Below are 17104 nucleotides of genomic sequence, written 5' to 3' on the forward strand. Positions count from 1 at the left end.
ATTGTTATCAGGTTTTAGGCATGATATTGGTAGCTGAAGTTTTTCCTCCAATGCTCTGTTATTCTGTTTAACAGAATCACTGAGACATGCTACATTTGAATCAGCATAGCTTATTCTTGACCGTTTAACCTATTGATTTAGGCATACTGATATCAAGTCTTAGGACATCATTAAATTGTGCTATTACCAAAATGCATATCATGTATTGACTTCATATTGTGTATAGCAGGCCTGTTTAGCCTTTTTACCTTTTCCTCTGGCTGTGCCAAGCTGCTATATATAGGCCTTTTTTGACCTTATTAAATATTTGTATGTATAATCTTCACTATTAATAAATCATTTTTAAGCATTATTACTCATCTCGTCTCTTGTTAATATTTCATAAAGCAGTGGAACAACATGCTGTTTTGACTGTCTCAAAGAAGAGGTTTAATCACAGATTGCATTGTTTCTTCAATGAATCGGAGAGAGACACTGCTATTAGAAAATAAAATTCTTCTGGCAGCTGTGTATATGGATCCAAGTCATCATATATTGTTTGATGATCAACAGCTTAGTAAACGAAAAGAAGCTCTGACAGAGGTAGCAGTTAGGATGAGTGGGCTATAGGACTGCCAAGAGCAAGAGGACTTGGATCCTGCCAGTGCTACTGCTGTAGTATCTTCAGCCTCATCAGATGGGAAGTTAAATTTTGAAAAGTATTTGGACGACATGGAGCAGGCAAAGTGTTGCCGCAGGGAATAAGATTCCACTCCCATAGCAAACAGATTGCCCATATTTCAAGAAAATTATTCACTTACTCGCAAAGAAGTAGAAGAGTTCAACTGTTCATCAGAACTGACTGTGCATGAGGCAATTCCTTTCTACCCGGAAATTGTTAGAGATTTTGCCCTTGTGGTCACCACTTTGCCACTAACCCAAATTAGCGGAGAGGTTGTTCACTAGCCTTAAAATAACTAGGTCAGATTGGAGGTCATCTACGAAGGAGGATTTGGTCAAGGCAATATTATTTCTCAGAACAAATTCATAAACTGCACAAATGTTATTCCGTACATTTTTCTTGAAAACTGTTTTTTTCCCACTTACTACACAGTGTATTACATATTTACAATTTATTAAAGTTTTTTGTATTGTAAACTTGTATTCCAATAGATATATTTTATGTTCTATCTAAAGCCCGCTTTACACACTTCAATATATCTCACAATCCGTCGTTGGGGTCAAGTTGTAAGTGACGCACATCCGGCATCGTTTGTGAGGTATCTGCGTGTGACAGCTACGTGCGATCAGGATTGAACGCAAAACCGTTGATCGCAAACACATCGTATCTTTCTCTAGAATTGAGCGTTTTGTTGCACGAACCTAGTCAATTGTAACGTGTGACATCCCTCATACGATTTTGGTGTCTGATGCTATGTGCGCAGGTGTGCGCTCTGCACCGCAGCTTAAAAAAGGTCCGCTTCAGAGCGCAGCTGAAAAGCTGCGTTCTGAAGCGCCTCACAATATCTGTCATTCACTAATCTCTGTCAGTCGGTCACTATCTCTGTCCCTCACTCTCTGTCCATGTCAGTCTATCCCCCTCTCTCATATACTCACCGATCCCCGATCCCCGGCGCTGCACGGCGTTCACACTGCTCCGGCGGCTTTTACTGTTTTGAAAAAGCCGGCCGCCCATTAAACAATCTCGTATTCCCTGCTTTCCCCGCCCACCGGCGCCTATGATTGGTTACAGTGAGACACGCCCCCACGCTGAGTGACAGGTGTCACACTGCACCCAATCACAGCAGCCGGTGGGCGTGTCTATACTGTGTAGTGAAATAAATAATTAAATAATTAAAAAAAACGGCGTGCGGTCCCCCCAATTTTAAAACCAGCCAGATAAAGCCATACGGCTGAAGGCTGGTATTCTCAGGATGGGGAGCTCCACGTTATGGGGAGCCCCCCAGCCTAACAATATCAGCCAGCAGCCGCCCAGAATTGCCGCATACATTAGATGCGACAGTTCTGGGACTGTAACCGGCTCTTCCCGATTTGCCCTGGTGCGTTGGCAAATCGGGGTAATAAGGAGTTATTGGCAGCCCATAGCTGCCAATAAATCCTAGATTAATCATGTCAGGCGTCTCCCCGAGATACCTTCCATGATTAATCTGTAAGTGACAGTAAATAAACACACACACCCGAAAAATCCTTTATTAGAAATAAAAAACACAAACATATACCCTGGTTCACCACTTTAATGCGCCCGAAAAAGCCCTCCATGTCCGGCGTAATCCAGGATGCTCCAGCGTCGCTTCCAGCTCTGCTGCATGGAGGTGACAGGAGCTGCAGAAGACACCGCTGCTCCTGTCAGCTCCACACAGCAACTGAAGACAGCCGCGCGATCAGCTGAGCTGTCAGTGAGGTTACCCGCTGTCACTGGATCCAGCGGTGGCCGCGGGTAACCTCAGTGACAGCTCAGCTAATCGCGCTACTCACCTCAGTTGCTGCGTGGAGGTGATAGGAGCGGCGGTGAGTAGCGCGATCAGCTGAGCTGTCACTGAGGTTACCCACGGCCACCGCTGGATCCAGTGACAGCGGGTAACCTCACTGACAGCTCAGCTGATCGCGCGGCTGTCTTCATTAGCTGCGTGGAGGTGACCGGAGCGGCTGTGTCTGCTGCAGCTCCGGTCACCTCCATGCAGCAGCGCTGGAAGCGACGCTGGAGCATCCTGGATTACGCCGGACATTGAGGGCTTTTTTGGGCTGATTAAAGTGGTGAACCAGGGTATATGTTTGTGTTTTTTATTTCTAATCAAGGATTTTTTTCGGGTGTGTGTGTGTTTATTTACTGTAATTTACAGATTAATCATGGAAGGTGTCTCATAGACGCCTGACATGATTAATCTAGGACTTATTGGCAGCTATGATTAAGGAATAACGTTTGGAACTCCATTCTATGTCTGAACTGGGTGCAAAAAACCTAAAAAACATCACTATGGGGAGATAAGGTATGCACACCAGTGACTATGGAAGGGGAATACATGGAATAGCAGAAACTGCTGTGTGAATACTGACATGAAAAATTCAATAGCTATTTGTTAGAATGAAATGTGAAAAATGGAACCTGCATTACTGCCATGAATATATGAATAAAGAGAAATTTAGCTACTGAATTGATCAATGCAGAAGAGCCCCAACACTACGCCAAAGTATTTCTCTACGTTGGGGTCCCTAGCTTGTGTGTGTCCTCTCATGCAGTTAAAAAACTTACCGTGTATGGCACGCTGAGACCCAGGCTATATATGCGTATAATGTGGATTGGCAATAGGTGTGTATGGGGAGGGTTCACAAACGAAAAAACTACTAACATTAAGGAATAACGTTTGGAACTCCATTCTATGTCTGAACTGGGTGCAAAAAACCTAAAAAACATCACTATGGGGAGATAAGGTATGCACACCAGTGACTATGGAAGGGGAATACATGGAATAGCAGAAACTGCTGTGTGAATACTGACATGAAAAATTCAATAGCTATTTGTTAGAATGAAATGTGAAAAATGGAACCTGCATTACTGCCATGAATATATGAATAAAGAGAAATTTAGCTACTGAATTGATCAATGCAGAAGAGCCCCAACACTACGCCAAAGTATTTCTCTACGTTGGGGTCCCTAGCTTGTGTGTGTCCTCTCATGCAGTTAAAAAACTTACCGTGTATGGGACGCTGAGACCCAGGCTATATATGCGTATAATGTGGATTGGCAATAGGTGTGTATGGGGAGGGTTCACAAACGAAAAAACTACTAACATTAAGGAATAACGTTTGGAACTCCATTCTATGTCTGAACTGGGTGCAAAAAACCTAAAAAACATCACTATGGGGAGATAAGGTATGCACACCAGTGACTATGGAAGGGGAATACATGGAATAGCAGAAACTGCTGTGTGAATACTGACATGAAAAATTCAATAGCTATTTGTTAGAATGAAATGTGAAAAATGGAACCTGCATTACTGCCATGAATATATGAATAAAGAGAAATTTAGCTACTGAATTGATCAATGCAGAAGAGCCCCAACACTACGCCAAAGTATTTCTCTACGTTGGGGTCCCTAGCTTGTGTGTGTCCTCTCATGCAGTTAAAAAACTTACCGTGTATGGGACGCTGAGACCCAGGCTATATATGCGTATAATGTGGATTGGCAATAGGTGTGTATGGGGAGGGTTCACAAACGAAAAAACTACTAACATTAAGGAATAACGTTTGGAACTCCATTCTATGTCTGAACTGGGTGCAAAAAACCTAAAAAACATCACTATGGGGAGATAAGGTATGCACACCAGTGACTATGGAAGGGGAATACATGGAATAGCAGAAACTGCTGTGTGAATACTGACATGAAAAATTCAATAGCTATTTGTTAGAATGAAATGTGAAAAATGGAACCTGCATTACTGCCATGAATATATGAATAAAGAGAAATTTAGCTACTGAATTGATCAATGCAGAAGAGCCCCAACACTACGCCAAAGTATTTCTCTACGTTGGGGTCCCTAGCTTGTGTGTGTCCTCTCATGCAGTTAAAAAACTTACCGTGTATGGGACGCTGAGACCCAGGCTATATATGCGTATAATGTGGATTGGCAATAGGTGTGTATGGGGAGGGTTCACAAACGAAAAAACTACTAACATTAAGGAATAACGTTTGGAACTCCATTCTATGTCTGAACTGGGTGCAAAAAACCTAAAAAACATCACTATGGGGAGATAAGGTATGCACACCAGTGACTATGGAAGGGGAATACATGGAATAGCAGAAACTGCTGTGTGAATACTGACATGAAAAATTCAATAGCTATTTGTTAGAATGAAATGTGAAAAATGGAACCTGCATTACTGCCATGAATATATGAATAAAGAGAAATTTAGCTACTGAATTGATCAATGCAGAAGAGCCCCAACACTACGCCAAAGTATTTCTCTACGTTGGGGTCCCTAGCTTGTGTGTGTCCTCTCATGCAGTTAAAAAACTTACCGTGTATGGGACGCTGAGACCCAGGCTATATATGCGTATAATGTGGATTGGCAATAGGTGTGTATGGGGAGGGTTCACAAACGAAAAAACTACTAACATTAAGGAATAACGTTTGGAACTCCATTCTATGTCTGAACTGGGTGCAAAAAACCTAAAAAACATCACTATGGGGAGATAAGGTATGCACACCAGTGACTATGGAAGGGGAATACATGGAATAGCAGAAACTGCTGTGTGAATACTGACATGAAAAATTCAATAGCTATTTGTTAGAATGAAATGTGAAAAATGGAACCTGCATTACTGCCATGAATATATGAATAAAGAGAAATTTAGCTACTGAATTGATCAATGCAGAAGAGCCCCAACACTACGCCAAAGTATTTTTAACTGCATGAGAGGACACACACAAGCTAGGGACCCCAACGTAGAGAAATACTTTGGCGTAGTGTTGGGGCTCTTCTGCATTGATCAATTCAGTAGCTAAATTTCTCTTTATTCATATATTCATGGCAGTAATGCAGGTTCCATTTTTCACATTTCATTCTAACAAATAGCTATTGAATTTTTCATGTCAGTATTCACACAGCAGTTTCTGCTATTCCATGTATTCCCCTTCCATAGTCACTGGTGTGCATACCTTATCTCCCCTTATTGGCAGCTATGGGCTGCCAATAACTCCTTATTACCCCGATTTGCCAACGCACCAGGGCAAATCGGGAAGAGCCGGGTACAGTCCCAGAACTGTCGCATATAATGTATGCGACAATTCTGGGCGGCTGTTGGCTGATATTGTTAGGCTGGGGGGCTCCCCAAAACGTGGAGCTCTCCATCCTGAGAATACCAGCCTTCAGCCGTATGGCTTTATCTGGCTGGTTTTAAAATTGGGGGGGACCGCACGCCGTTTTTTTTAATTATTTAATTATTTATTTCACTACACAGTATAGACACGCCCACCGGCTGCTGTGATTGGGTGCAGTGTGACACCTGTCACTCAGCGTGGGGGCGTGTCTCACTGTAACCAATCATAGGCGCCGGTAGGCGGGGAAAGCAGGGAATACGAGATTGTTTAATGGGCGGCCGGCTTTTTCAAAACAGTAAAAGCCGCCGGAGCAGTGTGAATGCCGTGCAGCGCCGGGGATCGGGGATCGGTGAGTATATGAGAGAGGAGGATAGACTGACATGGACAGAGAGAGAGGGACAGAGATAGTGATCGACTGACAGAGATTAGTGAATGACAGACATTGTGAGGCGCTTCAGAACGCAGCTTTTCAGCTGCGCTCTGAAGCGGACCTTTTTTAAGCTGCGGTGCAGAGCGCACACCTGCGCACATAGCCTCAGACACCAAAATCGTATGAGGGATGTCACAAGTTACAATTGACTAGGTTCGTGCAACAAAACGCTCAATTCTAGAGAAAGATACGATGTGTTTGCGATCAACGGTTTTGCGTTCAATCCTGATCGCAGGTAGATGTCACACGCAGATACCTCACAAACGATGCCGGATGTGCGTCACTTACAACTTGACCCCAACGACGGATTGTGAGGTATATTGAAGCGTGTAAAGCGGGCTTAAGTTTCTATCCAAATCAGGATCACGATCCACTTCTGTTGTGTCTGGCCTCTCTTCGGACGAAATAGGACCTCCGGGGTAAAATGATGGGGACAATACAAGAGTTGATCCCACGCCCTTTGGTATGACAACAAGACTGAAGGCTACCAAACAGGCTTCACATAAAAAAATCCAAAAAGGATAGCAGAGTCCTTCAGGTAATCAATTTATCTACACATACACTGTCTGGAGCCCAGGCTGAAGTTTTATCCAGGGGCCTCTCCTTCTCCCCGACTAATTCATTTGATTTCTTTACAGCCATGAGATATCTGTACATTTTTTCTAGAAAATTGGTGCTTAAGAAATTACATAGCCCGAGATGCACCAACATATGGCTTGGATAGTCGGGCAGAGAGGGAGGCCCTTGCCATCTTGAAGGAGCTTCAGTCTGAACTGTCCCCTGGCAGTGCAGGTATGTTTCCATCTATAATCATGCCTAAATCATGAGATTTCCACCCTTGTCTTTGAGTCCATCTTTTGATATATTCACGAACTTAGTGCTGGAAGATTTTACTCAATTGTCGTCTAGATGTCAAACAGACAATCTCAGTTATCAGCAGAGAATGGCTTCAATGCAACTTGAAAGCTGGAAGGATGTTGTTTTCAAACCAGCTGATCTGGAATGGCCCATTGACAGATATGAGAAAGAAGCAGTTCATCAATTGAGAGACAAAGACACATACAGAAGATTGGACTATAATCCCACTAATACCTTCTCCAGGGAGCTTTTGGTGATCCTTTAGTGAGCGCTGGATATGGATCTTATTACCAAGAAGGTCCTTGAGGGTCTTCTTGTTAAATATCCTAAGGTTCCCACTTTATACTTGCTCCCCAAAAGTCATAAGGATGCCATCAACCCACCGGGCCATCCGATTGTGTCTGGGTGGCAGGGAATGTGTGATCCGGTGTGTAAATTCATTGATTTTTATCTAAAACACTTAGTGGAAATACTTCCCTCCTACCTAAAAAACACAACGGACGTGCTCAACAGGATTGATGGCATCCAAATGGAACTTGACATGATGATTGTGACCGCGGATATAGAATCTTTATATACCTGTATCCGCCATGAGGATGGACTTGCAGCGGTCCACTTCTTCCTCGGAGCCTCTGGTCTGGACAGCAAAATGTGTGATTTAATACTTCAGCTGCTCTGCTTTATCCTAACGCATATTTTTTTTTACTTTTAAAAACTCGTTCTACCTACAGCAGCGTGGCACTGTGATGGGTGCGGCCTGCGTGCCCTCGTACACTAATCTCTTCCTAGAATTCTGTGAGAGATCAATCGTTGGCAACAAGGGCGGGCAGGCCGTATCCCATGTGCAGTGCTGGGTCAGGTATATTGATGATTTGTTAATTTTTGGCAGGGTACAGCGGAGCAGCTTAATTTATTTATAGACCGACTAGACATGAATCCGTTTAACATCAAATTGACCTATAAATACGACACAAAACAAATGGATTTTCTAGATATACTCACTGAGGTTGATGACAACAACCAAATTCAGATGGATCTCTTTCATAAATCCACATCTGTCAATTCATTACTTTGCTCCTCTTCGGCCCATAACATTTCTACTGTGCGCGCTGTCTCTACCAGACAGTTTCTGAGGATGCGGAGGATGAGGAGGATTTGTTCGTCCGAAACAAAATTTGAAGAACAAGCTGTAGATCTCATGTCAAGGTTCCGTGGAAGGGGTTATCGCAGTATAAAAAGGGGCTACCTTAGGGCCAAGAATACTCCTAGATCCCAAATTCTCTTATTTAGGCATAGGGATACGTCTGATGGACCAGGAATTAGATTCATTACGACATTTAATCATGAACGGTGCAACCTCAGGGCTATTCTGAATAAACACAGGTCCATTTTAAAAACTGATCCCACTCTCAGGAATTCGCTCTCTGACTATCCTCTAATGACTGCTAGAAGATCCTCTAATTTAGGATATGCTTGTCAGAAGCCATTATGTTCCTCCCATGTCAAGTCTTTTCGGTTCTGTGACTCCCCGTGTTGGCTGTTTCCCATGTGGCTATTGTTTTGCCTGCAGCAATGTCCTTCGCAGTTCAGTTTTTCCATCGGCAGACGGCAAACATGAATTCCACATTGGAGATTATATCTCATGTGGGACATCAAATGTGTATTTTCCGTCTGTGGATGTTCTTTCATATATATTGGCCTGACATCTCGCGAACTGCAAATTCGTATGAGAGGGACATTGCCTCAGCCCGTACAGTGGATGACATTGCCTCCTTCAAAACGTTGCCTCGTCATTATAAAATACACCATGGATGCGACCCGGAAACACTATCGGTGCAGGGTATTGAAGTCATCCATGGTGGTATTAGGGGAGGCAACATAAAGAGAAGGTTGGCTCAGCGCGAGACCAGATGGATGATGACACTTGGAACAGTGGCCCCCTCTGGTCTCAACGAGGTGTTGAGCTTTGCTTCTTTTTTGTGACATCACTTCCTTTTGTATTTCTTGTTCTCCTTTATAGGGGATTTTTTTAAATTGAGACTTCAATTGTTTATATGTATATAAATTAATTTTTACATTTATTACTTTTTTTCCTCTTTTTTGTGCTCACTTTATGCAGCTATGATGCTCCATGTTACCATCATTCATAATATCATGGACGTACTGTGGAAAATCATTCTTGGAATTATATTCTGGAAATATGTGTGGAGACCAGAACAACTAAGGACTGCTATAGCGGGATGTGGCCTATGTCAAGAATTACATGGCACAACTTGTTGTATATTTATACTAGTGTAACTGCTGAATCCATATAAGTATCCATATATGTATTTATATATGCTATTCTCTGCATTATCCCCTTGCTTTTCCTTTCTTATCTGGTCTCCAGTTTGAATGTCAGCTGATCGATGTGCGCATGTGTGCATCGTGCCACTCACCCTGCTCTCTCCGGCTGTGTATGGCCGGCGTCTGTGCATGCCCGGGAGCTATGTAGACGCGTTCCTGCTCCCACACATGCGCGGATGCCGTGACGCCTTGTGGGTGATTCCGGGTGTTGTGGCGCTGTATGCGCATGCGCCATTACAAATTGATCACAAGACACAGCTGCATTCAGCATTACCATCTGCTACTTAAACTAGCCGTATTTTGAGCACATCTACTCCCTGATGAAGCAAGAAACCACACTTCTGTGAAACGTACATTGGGGTCTTTGAAGAGGAAGACTCTCCTCATCATTCCTGGCCTGCCTGCACTTTCTTGAGCACTTTTCTAACTATATCGGTATGTTAGTGGCAGCTGTATTCATTGCTCTAGTTATGTGTAATTGTCTGTTTAACACAAATATAGGGACATTCTACCTTTGAACCAATATTGCCTATTTTTGACGATTTAATCTATTGATTTTAGTATATTGTTATCAGGTTTTAGGCATGATATTGGTAGCTGAAGTTTTTCCTCCAATGCTCTGTTATTCTGTTTAACAGAATCACTGAGACATGCTACATTTGAATCAGCATAGCTTATTCTTGACCGTTTAACCTATTGATTTAGGCATACTGATATCAAGTCTTAGGACATCATTAAATTGTGCTATTACCAAAATGCATATCATGTATTGACTTCATATTGTGTATAGCAGGCCTGTTTAGCCTTTTTACCTTTTCCTCTGGCTGTGCCAAGCTGCTATATATAGGCCTTTTTTGACCTTATTAAATATTTGTATGTATAATCTTCACTATTAATAAATCATTTTTGAGCATTATTACTCATCTCGTCTCTTGTTAATATTTCATAAAGCAGTGGAACAACATGCTGTTTTGACTGTCTCAAAGAAGAGGTTTAATCACAGATTGCATTGTTTCTTCAATGAATCGGAGAGAGACACTGCTATTAGAAAATAAAATTCTTCTGGCAGCTGTGTATATGGATCCAAGTCATCATATATTGTTTGATGATCAACAGCTTAGTAAACGAAAAGAAGCTCTGACAGAGGTAGCAGTTAGGATGAGTGGGCTATAGGACTGCCAAGAGCAAGAGGACTTGGATCCTGCCAGTGCTACTGCTGTAGTATCTTCAGCCTCATCAGATGGGAAGTTAAATTTTGAAAAGTATTTGGACGACATGGAGCAGGCAAAGTGTTGCCGCAGGGAATAAGATTCCACTCCCATAGCAAACAGATTGCCCATATTTCAAGAAAATTATTCACTTACTCTCAAAGAAGTAGAAGAGTTCAACTGTTCATCAGAACTGACTGTGCATGAGGCAATTCCTTTCTACCCGGAAATTGTTAGAGATTTTGCCCTTGTGGTCACCACTTTGCCACTAACCCAAATTAGCGGAGAGGTTGTTCACTAGCCTTAAAATAACTAGGTCAGATTGGAGGTCATCTACGAAGGAGGATTTGGTCAAGGCAATATTATTTCTCAGAACAAATTCATAAACTGCACAAATGTTATTCCGTACATTTTTCTTGAAAACTGTTTTTTTCCCACTTACTACACAGTGTATTACATATTTACAATTTATTAAAGTTTTTTGTATTGTAAACTTGTATTCCAATAGATATATTTTATGTTCTATCTAAAGCCAGCTTTACACGCTTCAATATATCTCACAATCCGTCGTTAGGGTCACGTTGTAAGTGACGCACATCCGGCATCGTTTGTGAGGTATCTGCGTGTGACAGCTACGTGCGATCAGGATTGAACGCAAAACCGTTGATCGCAAACACATCGTATCTTTCTCTAGAATTGAGCGTTTTGTTGCACGAACCTAGTCAATTGTAACGTGTGACATCCCTCATACGATTTTGGTGTCTGATGCTATGTGCGCAGGTGTGCGCTCTGCACCGCAGCCTAAAAAAGGTCCGCTTCAGAGCGCAGCTGAAAAGCTGCGTTCTGAAGCGCCTCACAATGTCTGTCATTCACTAATCTCTGTCAGTCGGTCACTATCTCTGTCCCTCACTCTCTGTCCATGTCAGTCTATCCCCCTCTCTCATATACTCACCGATCCCCGATCCCCGGCGCTGCACGGCGTTCACACTGCTCCGGCGGCTTTTACTGTTTTGAAAAAGCCGGCCGCCCATTAAACAATCTCGTATTCCCTGCTTTCCCCGCCCACCGGCGCCTATGATTGGTTACAGTGAGACACGCCCCCACGCTGAGTGACAGGTGTCACACTGCACCCAATCACAGCAGCCGGTGGGCGTGTCTATACTGTGTAGTGAAATAAATAATTAATTAAAAAAAACGGCGTGTGGTCCCCCCCAATTTTAAAACCAGCCAGATAAAGCCATACGGCTGAAGGCTGGTATTCTCAGGATGGGGAGCTCCACGTTATGGGGAGCCCCCCAGCCTAACAATATCAGCCAGCAGCCGCCCAGAATTGCCGCATACATTAGATGCGACAGTTCTGGGACTGTACCCGGCTCTTCCCGATTTGCCCTGGTGCGTTGGCAAATCGGGGTAATAAGGAGTTATTGGCAGCCCATAGCTGCCAATAAATCCTAGATTAATCATGTCAGGCGTCTCCCCGAGATACCTTCCATGATTAATCTGTAAGTGACAGTAAATAAACACACACACCCAAAAAATCCTTTATTAGAAATAAAAAACACAAACATATACCCTGGTTCACCACTTTAATGCGCCCGAAAAAGCCCTCCATGTCCAGCGTAATCCAGGATGCTCCAGCGTCGCTTCCAGCTCTGCTGCATGGAGGTGACAGGAGCTGCAGAAGACACCGCCGCTCCTGTCAGCTCCACACAGCAACTGAAGACAGCCGCGCGATCAGCTGAGCTGTCAGTGAGGTTACCCGCTGTCACTGGATCCAGCGGTGGCCGCGGGTAACCTCAGTGACATCTCAGCTGATCACGCTACTCACCTCAGTTGCTGCGTGGAGGTGATAGGAGCGGCGGTGAGTAGCGCGATCAGCTGAGCTGTCACTGAGGTTACCCATGGCCACCGCTGGATCCAGTGACAGCGGGTAACCTCACTGACAGCTCAGCTGATCGCACGGCTGTCTTCATTAGCTGCGTGGAGGTGACCGGAGCGGCTGTGTCTGCTGCAGCTCCAGTCACCTCCATGCAGCAGCGCTGGAAGCGACGCTGGAGCATCCTGGATTACGCCGGACATGGAGGGCTTTTTGGGGCTGATTAAAGTGGTGAACCAGGGTATATGTTTGTGTTTTTTATTTCTAATAAAGGATTTTTTTCGGGTGTGTGTGATTATTTACTGTAATTTACAGATTAATCATGGAAGGTGTCTCATAGACGCCTGACATGATTAATCTAGGACTTATTGGCAGCTATGGGCTGCCAATAACTCCTTATTACCCCGATTTGCCAACACACCAGGGCAAATCGGGAAGAGCCGGGTACAGTCCCAGAACTGTCGCATATAATGTATGCGACAATTCTGGGCGGCTGTTGGCTGATATTGTTAGGCTGGGGGGCTCCCCATAACGTGGAGCTCCCCATCCTGAGAATACCAGCCTTCAGCCGTATGGCTTTATCTGGCTGGTTTTAAAATTGGGGGGGACCGCACGCCGTTTTTTTTAATTATTTAATTATTTATTTCACTACACAGTATAGACACGCCCACCGGCTGCTGTGATTGGGTGCAGTGTGACACCTGTCACTCAGCGTGGGGGCGTGTCTCACTGTAACCAATCATAGGCGCCGGTAGGCGGGGAAAGCAGGGAATACGAGATTGTTTAATGGGCGGCCAGCTTTTTCAAAACAGTAAAAGCTGCCGGAGCAGTGTGAATGCCGTGCAGCGCCGGTGATCGGGGATCGGTGAGTATATGAGAGAGGGCTGCTAACTTCAGTCACTTAGGAGATTAGCGGTCACCGGTGAGCCCTTCACAGGTGACCGCTAATCAGGGCGCGACACAGACAGAGCCGCAGCATGACCGTGAAGTCGGGTGAAGTTCACCCGAGTTCATTCTGACAGTGCGTCTCTGTCTGTGTCTGCTGTCATCTGCCATTCAGCTCTGCTACATGGCTGTCTGTGTCTGCTGTTAGCGGCCATGTAGCAGAGCTGAACGGCAGATGACATAGTAAAAACGCATCCCTACACATTACACACGCTTGGCAAGTCAATAAATAAAAAAAAAAAAAAAGGTGCCCAATGCATACGTCACAGAACACATGATCTAAAGGATCGCACACAAAATTGATCAATTTAACATAGACTACTAACGCACGTGTGACAGCAAATGAACGACCTACGTGTGATCTCATAAGATCCCGTATGCAACCTGGGCGTGTCACATCGCAAATGCGATTGTACAACTAATTGCAACGTGTAAAGTGGGCTTAAACAGCTTGATGATTGCATCATAATGATGATTAAAAGCCTGATTTTACCATTTTACTTCTGTAAATTTATCACAAACATGAGTCATGTATAAGGGAGTCTGAGTTGGAGTCGTGGAGTTGGAATCAGAATCAGGGAGATTGAGGAGTTGGAGTCGGAGGTTTTGCTTTCCAATTCCACAGCCCTGATTATTTTGCTGCCTTTTCAATTTGTTGCAGCATTTCATCCTCTACTTGTTCAGGTATGTTAGGAGGCTTATAACAAACTCCAATTAGCAGCTTTCCATTATTGCCCTCCCCATGTACATTTAACCATACTGACTCTACATTGCTAAAATCTACTACATCTACTAAAATTTAAGAGATCCCTGGATGTCTTTCTTGAAAAATATAATATTACTGGTTATGTGCACTAGATTCTGTGATGGACGATGATCCAGGGAACTCGTTTGATTGCAATATGTGGAGTCGGGTAGGAATTTTTTCCCCTAATGTGGCGCTTACTGTCTGTGACATGGGTTTTTCACTTCCTCTGGATCAACATGTTAGGTTTGGTCATGGTTTGAACTTGATGGATTTAAATCTACGTTCAACCTTATACGCTACTAGCTGTTCTCAGACAGCTAACACTCGGCTCAAGGGTATACAGCTCTTTTCCCCCCAAAGGGTATACAGCTCACCTCCCTGGTATATAGCTCCCCCAAAGGTATACATCTGTCCTCCCCCAAGGGTATACAACTGTCCTTCCCCAAAAGGGTATACAGCTCTCCTCCCAAGGGTAAACATCTCCCTTCCCCCAAGAGTATACAACTCCTCTCCGCCAAGGGTATACAGCTCCCCTCCCCTCAAGGGTATAGAGCTCCCCTTTCCCAAGGGTATACAGCTCCCCTCCCCAAGGGTATACAGCTTTCCTCCCCAGGGGTATACAGCTCTCCACCCCAGGGGTATACAGCTATCCTCCCCAAGGGTATACAGCTCTCCTCCTTAAGGGTATACAGATCTCTTCCCCAAGGGTATACAGCTCTCCTCCCCAAGGGTCTACAGCTCTCCTCCCCAAGGGTATACAGCTCTCTTCCCCCACAAGGGTATACAGATCACCTCCCTGGTATATAGCTCCCCGCCAAAGGTATACAGCTCTCATCCTCAAGGGTATACAGCTCTCCTTCCCAAGGGTACACAGCTCACCTGCTTGGTCGATAGCTCCCCCAAAGGTATACAACTATTCTGCCTCCAAGAGTATACAGGTGTCCTTCCCCCAAATGGTATACAGATCTCCCTTCAAGGGTATACAGCTCCCCTCGACCAAGGGTATACAGCTCTCTTCCCCCCAAGGGTATACAGCTCCCCTCCCCCCAAGGGTATACAGCTCCTCTCCCCCAAGGGTATACAGCTCCCCTCCCCCCAAGGGTATACAGCTTTCCCCCCAAGGGTATGGAGCTCACATCCCTGGTATACAGATCTCCCCTCAAGAGTTTAAAACTCTCCCCCAAGGGTATACAGCTCCCCTCCCCCAATGGTATACAGCTGTCCTTCCCCCAAAGGCTTTCCCAGTAGGCTGGCAGTTTAGCTGGAGGACGGGCAGCAACAGGAGAGGAGGGCCGCGACCCTGACACAGATCTCCCAGGCCTGAGTGTGCAGAAGCAGAGCTGCAGAGGAAGTGGCGGCTGACCTGCAGAAGGTGTCATGGCAGGCTGTGGGGAGCGGCGCTGGGGCACACACGTAGATGACCGCATGTGGGGCAGGTGACGGCTCTGGGTACCTGACAGGAAGTGGGCTGTAGGCGCTGATCTCATACACAGGGACTGAGGGTCACGTCCTGCGCACAGATGACCGCTCAGGGCTGCCACTCGTGGCTCTATGTGCTGCTGGTGCTGCGCTTCCTCATGGCCTCCCGCCTCATCATCCCCTGGGCCATCTACCTGCACCGGAACAGCCGCAGGAGGACTGGCGACAGGCTGTGTGGGGCAGCTCGGGAGCAGGACGGACCTAAGCTGGCGAGATCTGCAAGCCCCGTACAATGGAGCGCTGGAGCCGGGCAGCAAGGACGACTTCCCCCGGGACACTAACTTCCTCTTTGTGGGGGTGATGACTGCACATAAATACCTGCCCAGGTGGCGGTGCATGCGAATTTATGTGTGGGATGGCTCGGCTGTGATGACGTCACATGGAGGGGAGGGATTAGCGAGTAACCACGAGTAATCACAACGGCTCTTATACAGTATAAATAGATGAAACAATTTTGTGGGGTAACAACAATCATGACATCATTATTTCCTAACTACAGTATTTGTAGGCCCAACAGAGCAATTACAATAATAGGAGAAATGTAGACCTAACCAGCACAGAATTGGGTGTGGCATTATGATGGGGAGTTTGTGTATGTAATAAAAAGTTAGTGAAGGTGCTAGAATAGTGATGTGCAGGAAACTCTGCAGGCATAAGTGAAAGCTGGAGGAAAATCTCATGACGACTTCTGCAAGATGAATAATTCAAGAAAAGAGAACATCTACAGTCAAAGCCAGAATTTGACCCAAAAAGGACAAAAAATAAAGTTTAGAAAGAGAAAATGTCATCTCTAAGTGACTGGAAGTAACAATACTGGCTTCTGTTATACAGTCTACAGAGACTCTGTGTAGAATTTGTGAACTTTAATCATTGAAAATGTTGATGTTTGTATAGTGTCTTGTTATATAACCAAAGAGATAATATTTAATAACTATGCTGTAATATTTGGTTATGTTATAGGGGTATTATTTAATAACTAATGTTTGTCTATCGGGCACCATTAATACTTGCTACTCCACTGTTTTTTAATTATAACACTGCAAATACAATGCCTTGAAAAAGTAGTCATAACTGTTAGGGTGAACACTTTGAAATGTTCACTAGTTGCCTGCTCCTGACCTAATTGGTATGCATCAAGTGTATGCATGAAAGAATGACATCAGACAGAGTCGTATGTAACCTCTCCTTCATCAGAGAATGGTACGGCTCCAAGAGAACTTTATTTCAACAGAGCTTTGACTTATATAAACTAGGAAAAGGGGCGTGGCCAGCTCAGCAGTGGGCATGCCCGGATGTGTCCATTGGTCATTGGGTTGGTCCATGGGCTGATCAGTGGGTTGGTCCATGAGGTCATCAGAGGGATTTTTCCTTACACATGGATCTGATTACCTTCA

The sequence above is a fragment of the Anomaloglossus baeobatrachus genome, chromosome 1, assembly GCF_048569485.1.
Source record: "Anomaloglossus baeobatrachus isolate aAnoBae1 chromosome 1, aAnoBae1.hap1, whole genome shotgun sequence".
Lineage (NCBI taxonomy): Eukaryota > Metazoa > Chordata > Amphibia > Anura > Aromobatidae > Anomaloglossus > Anomaloglossus baeobatrachus.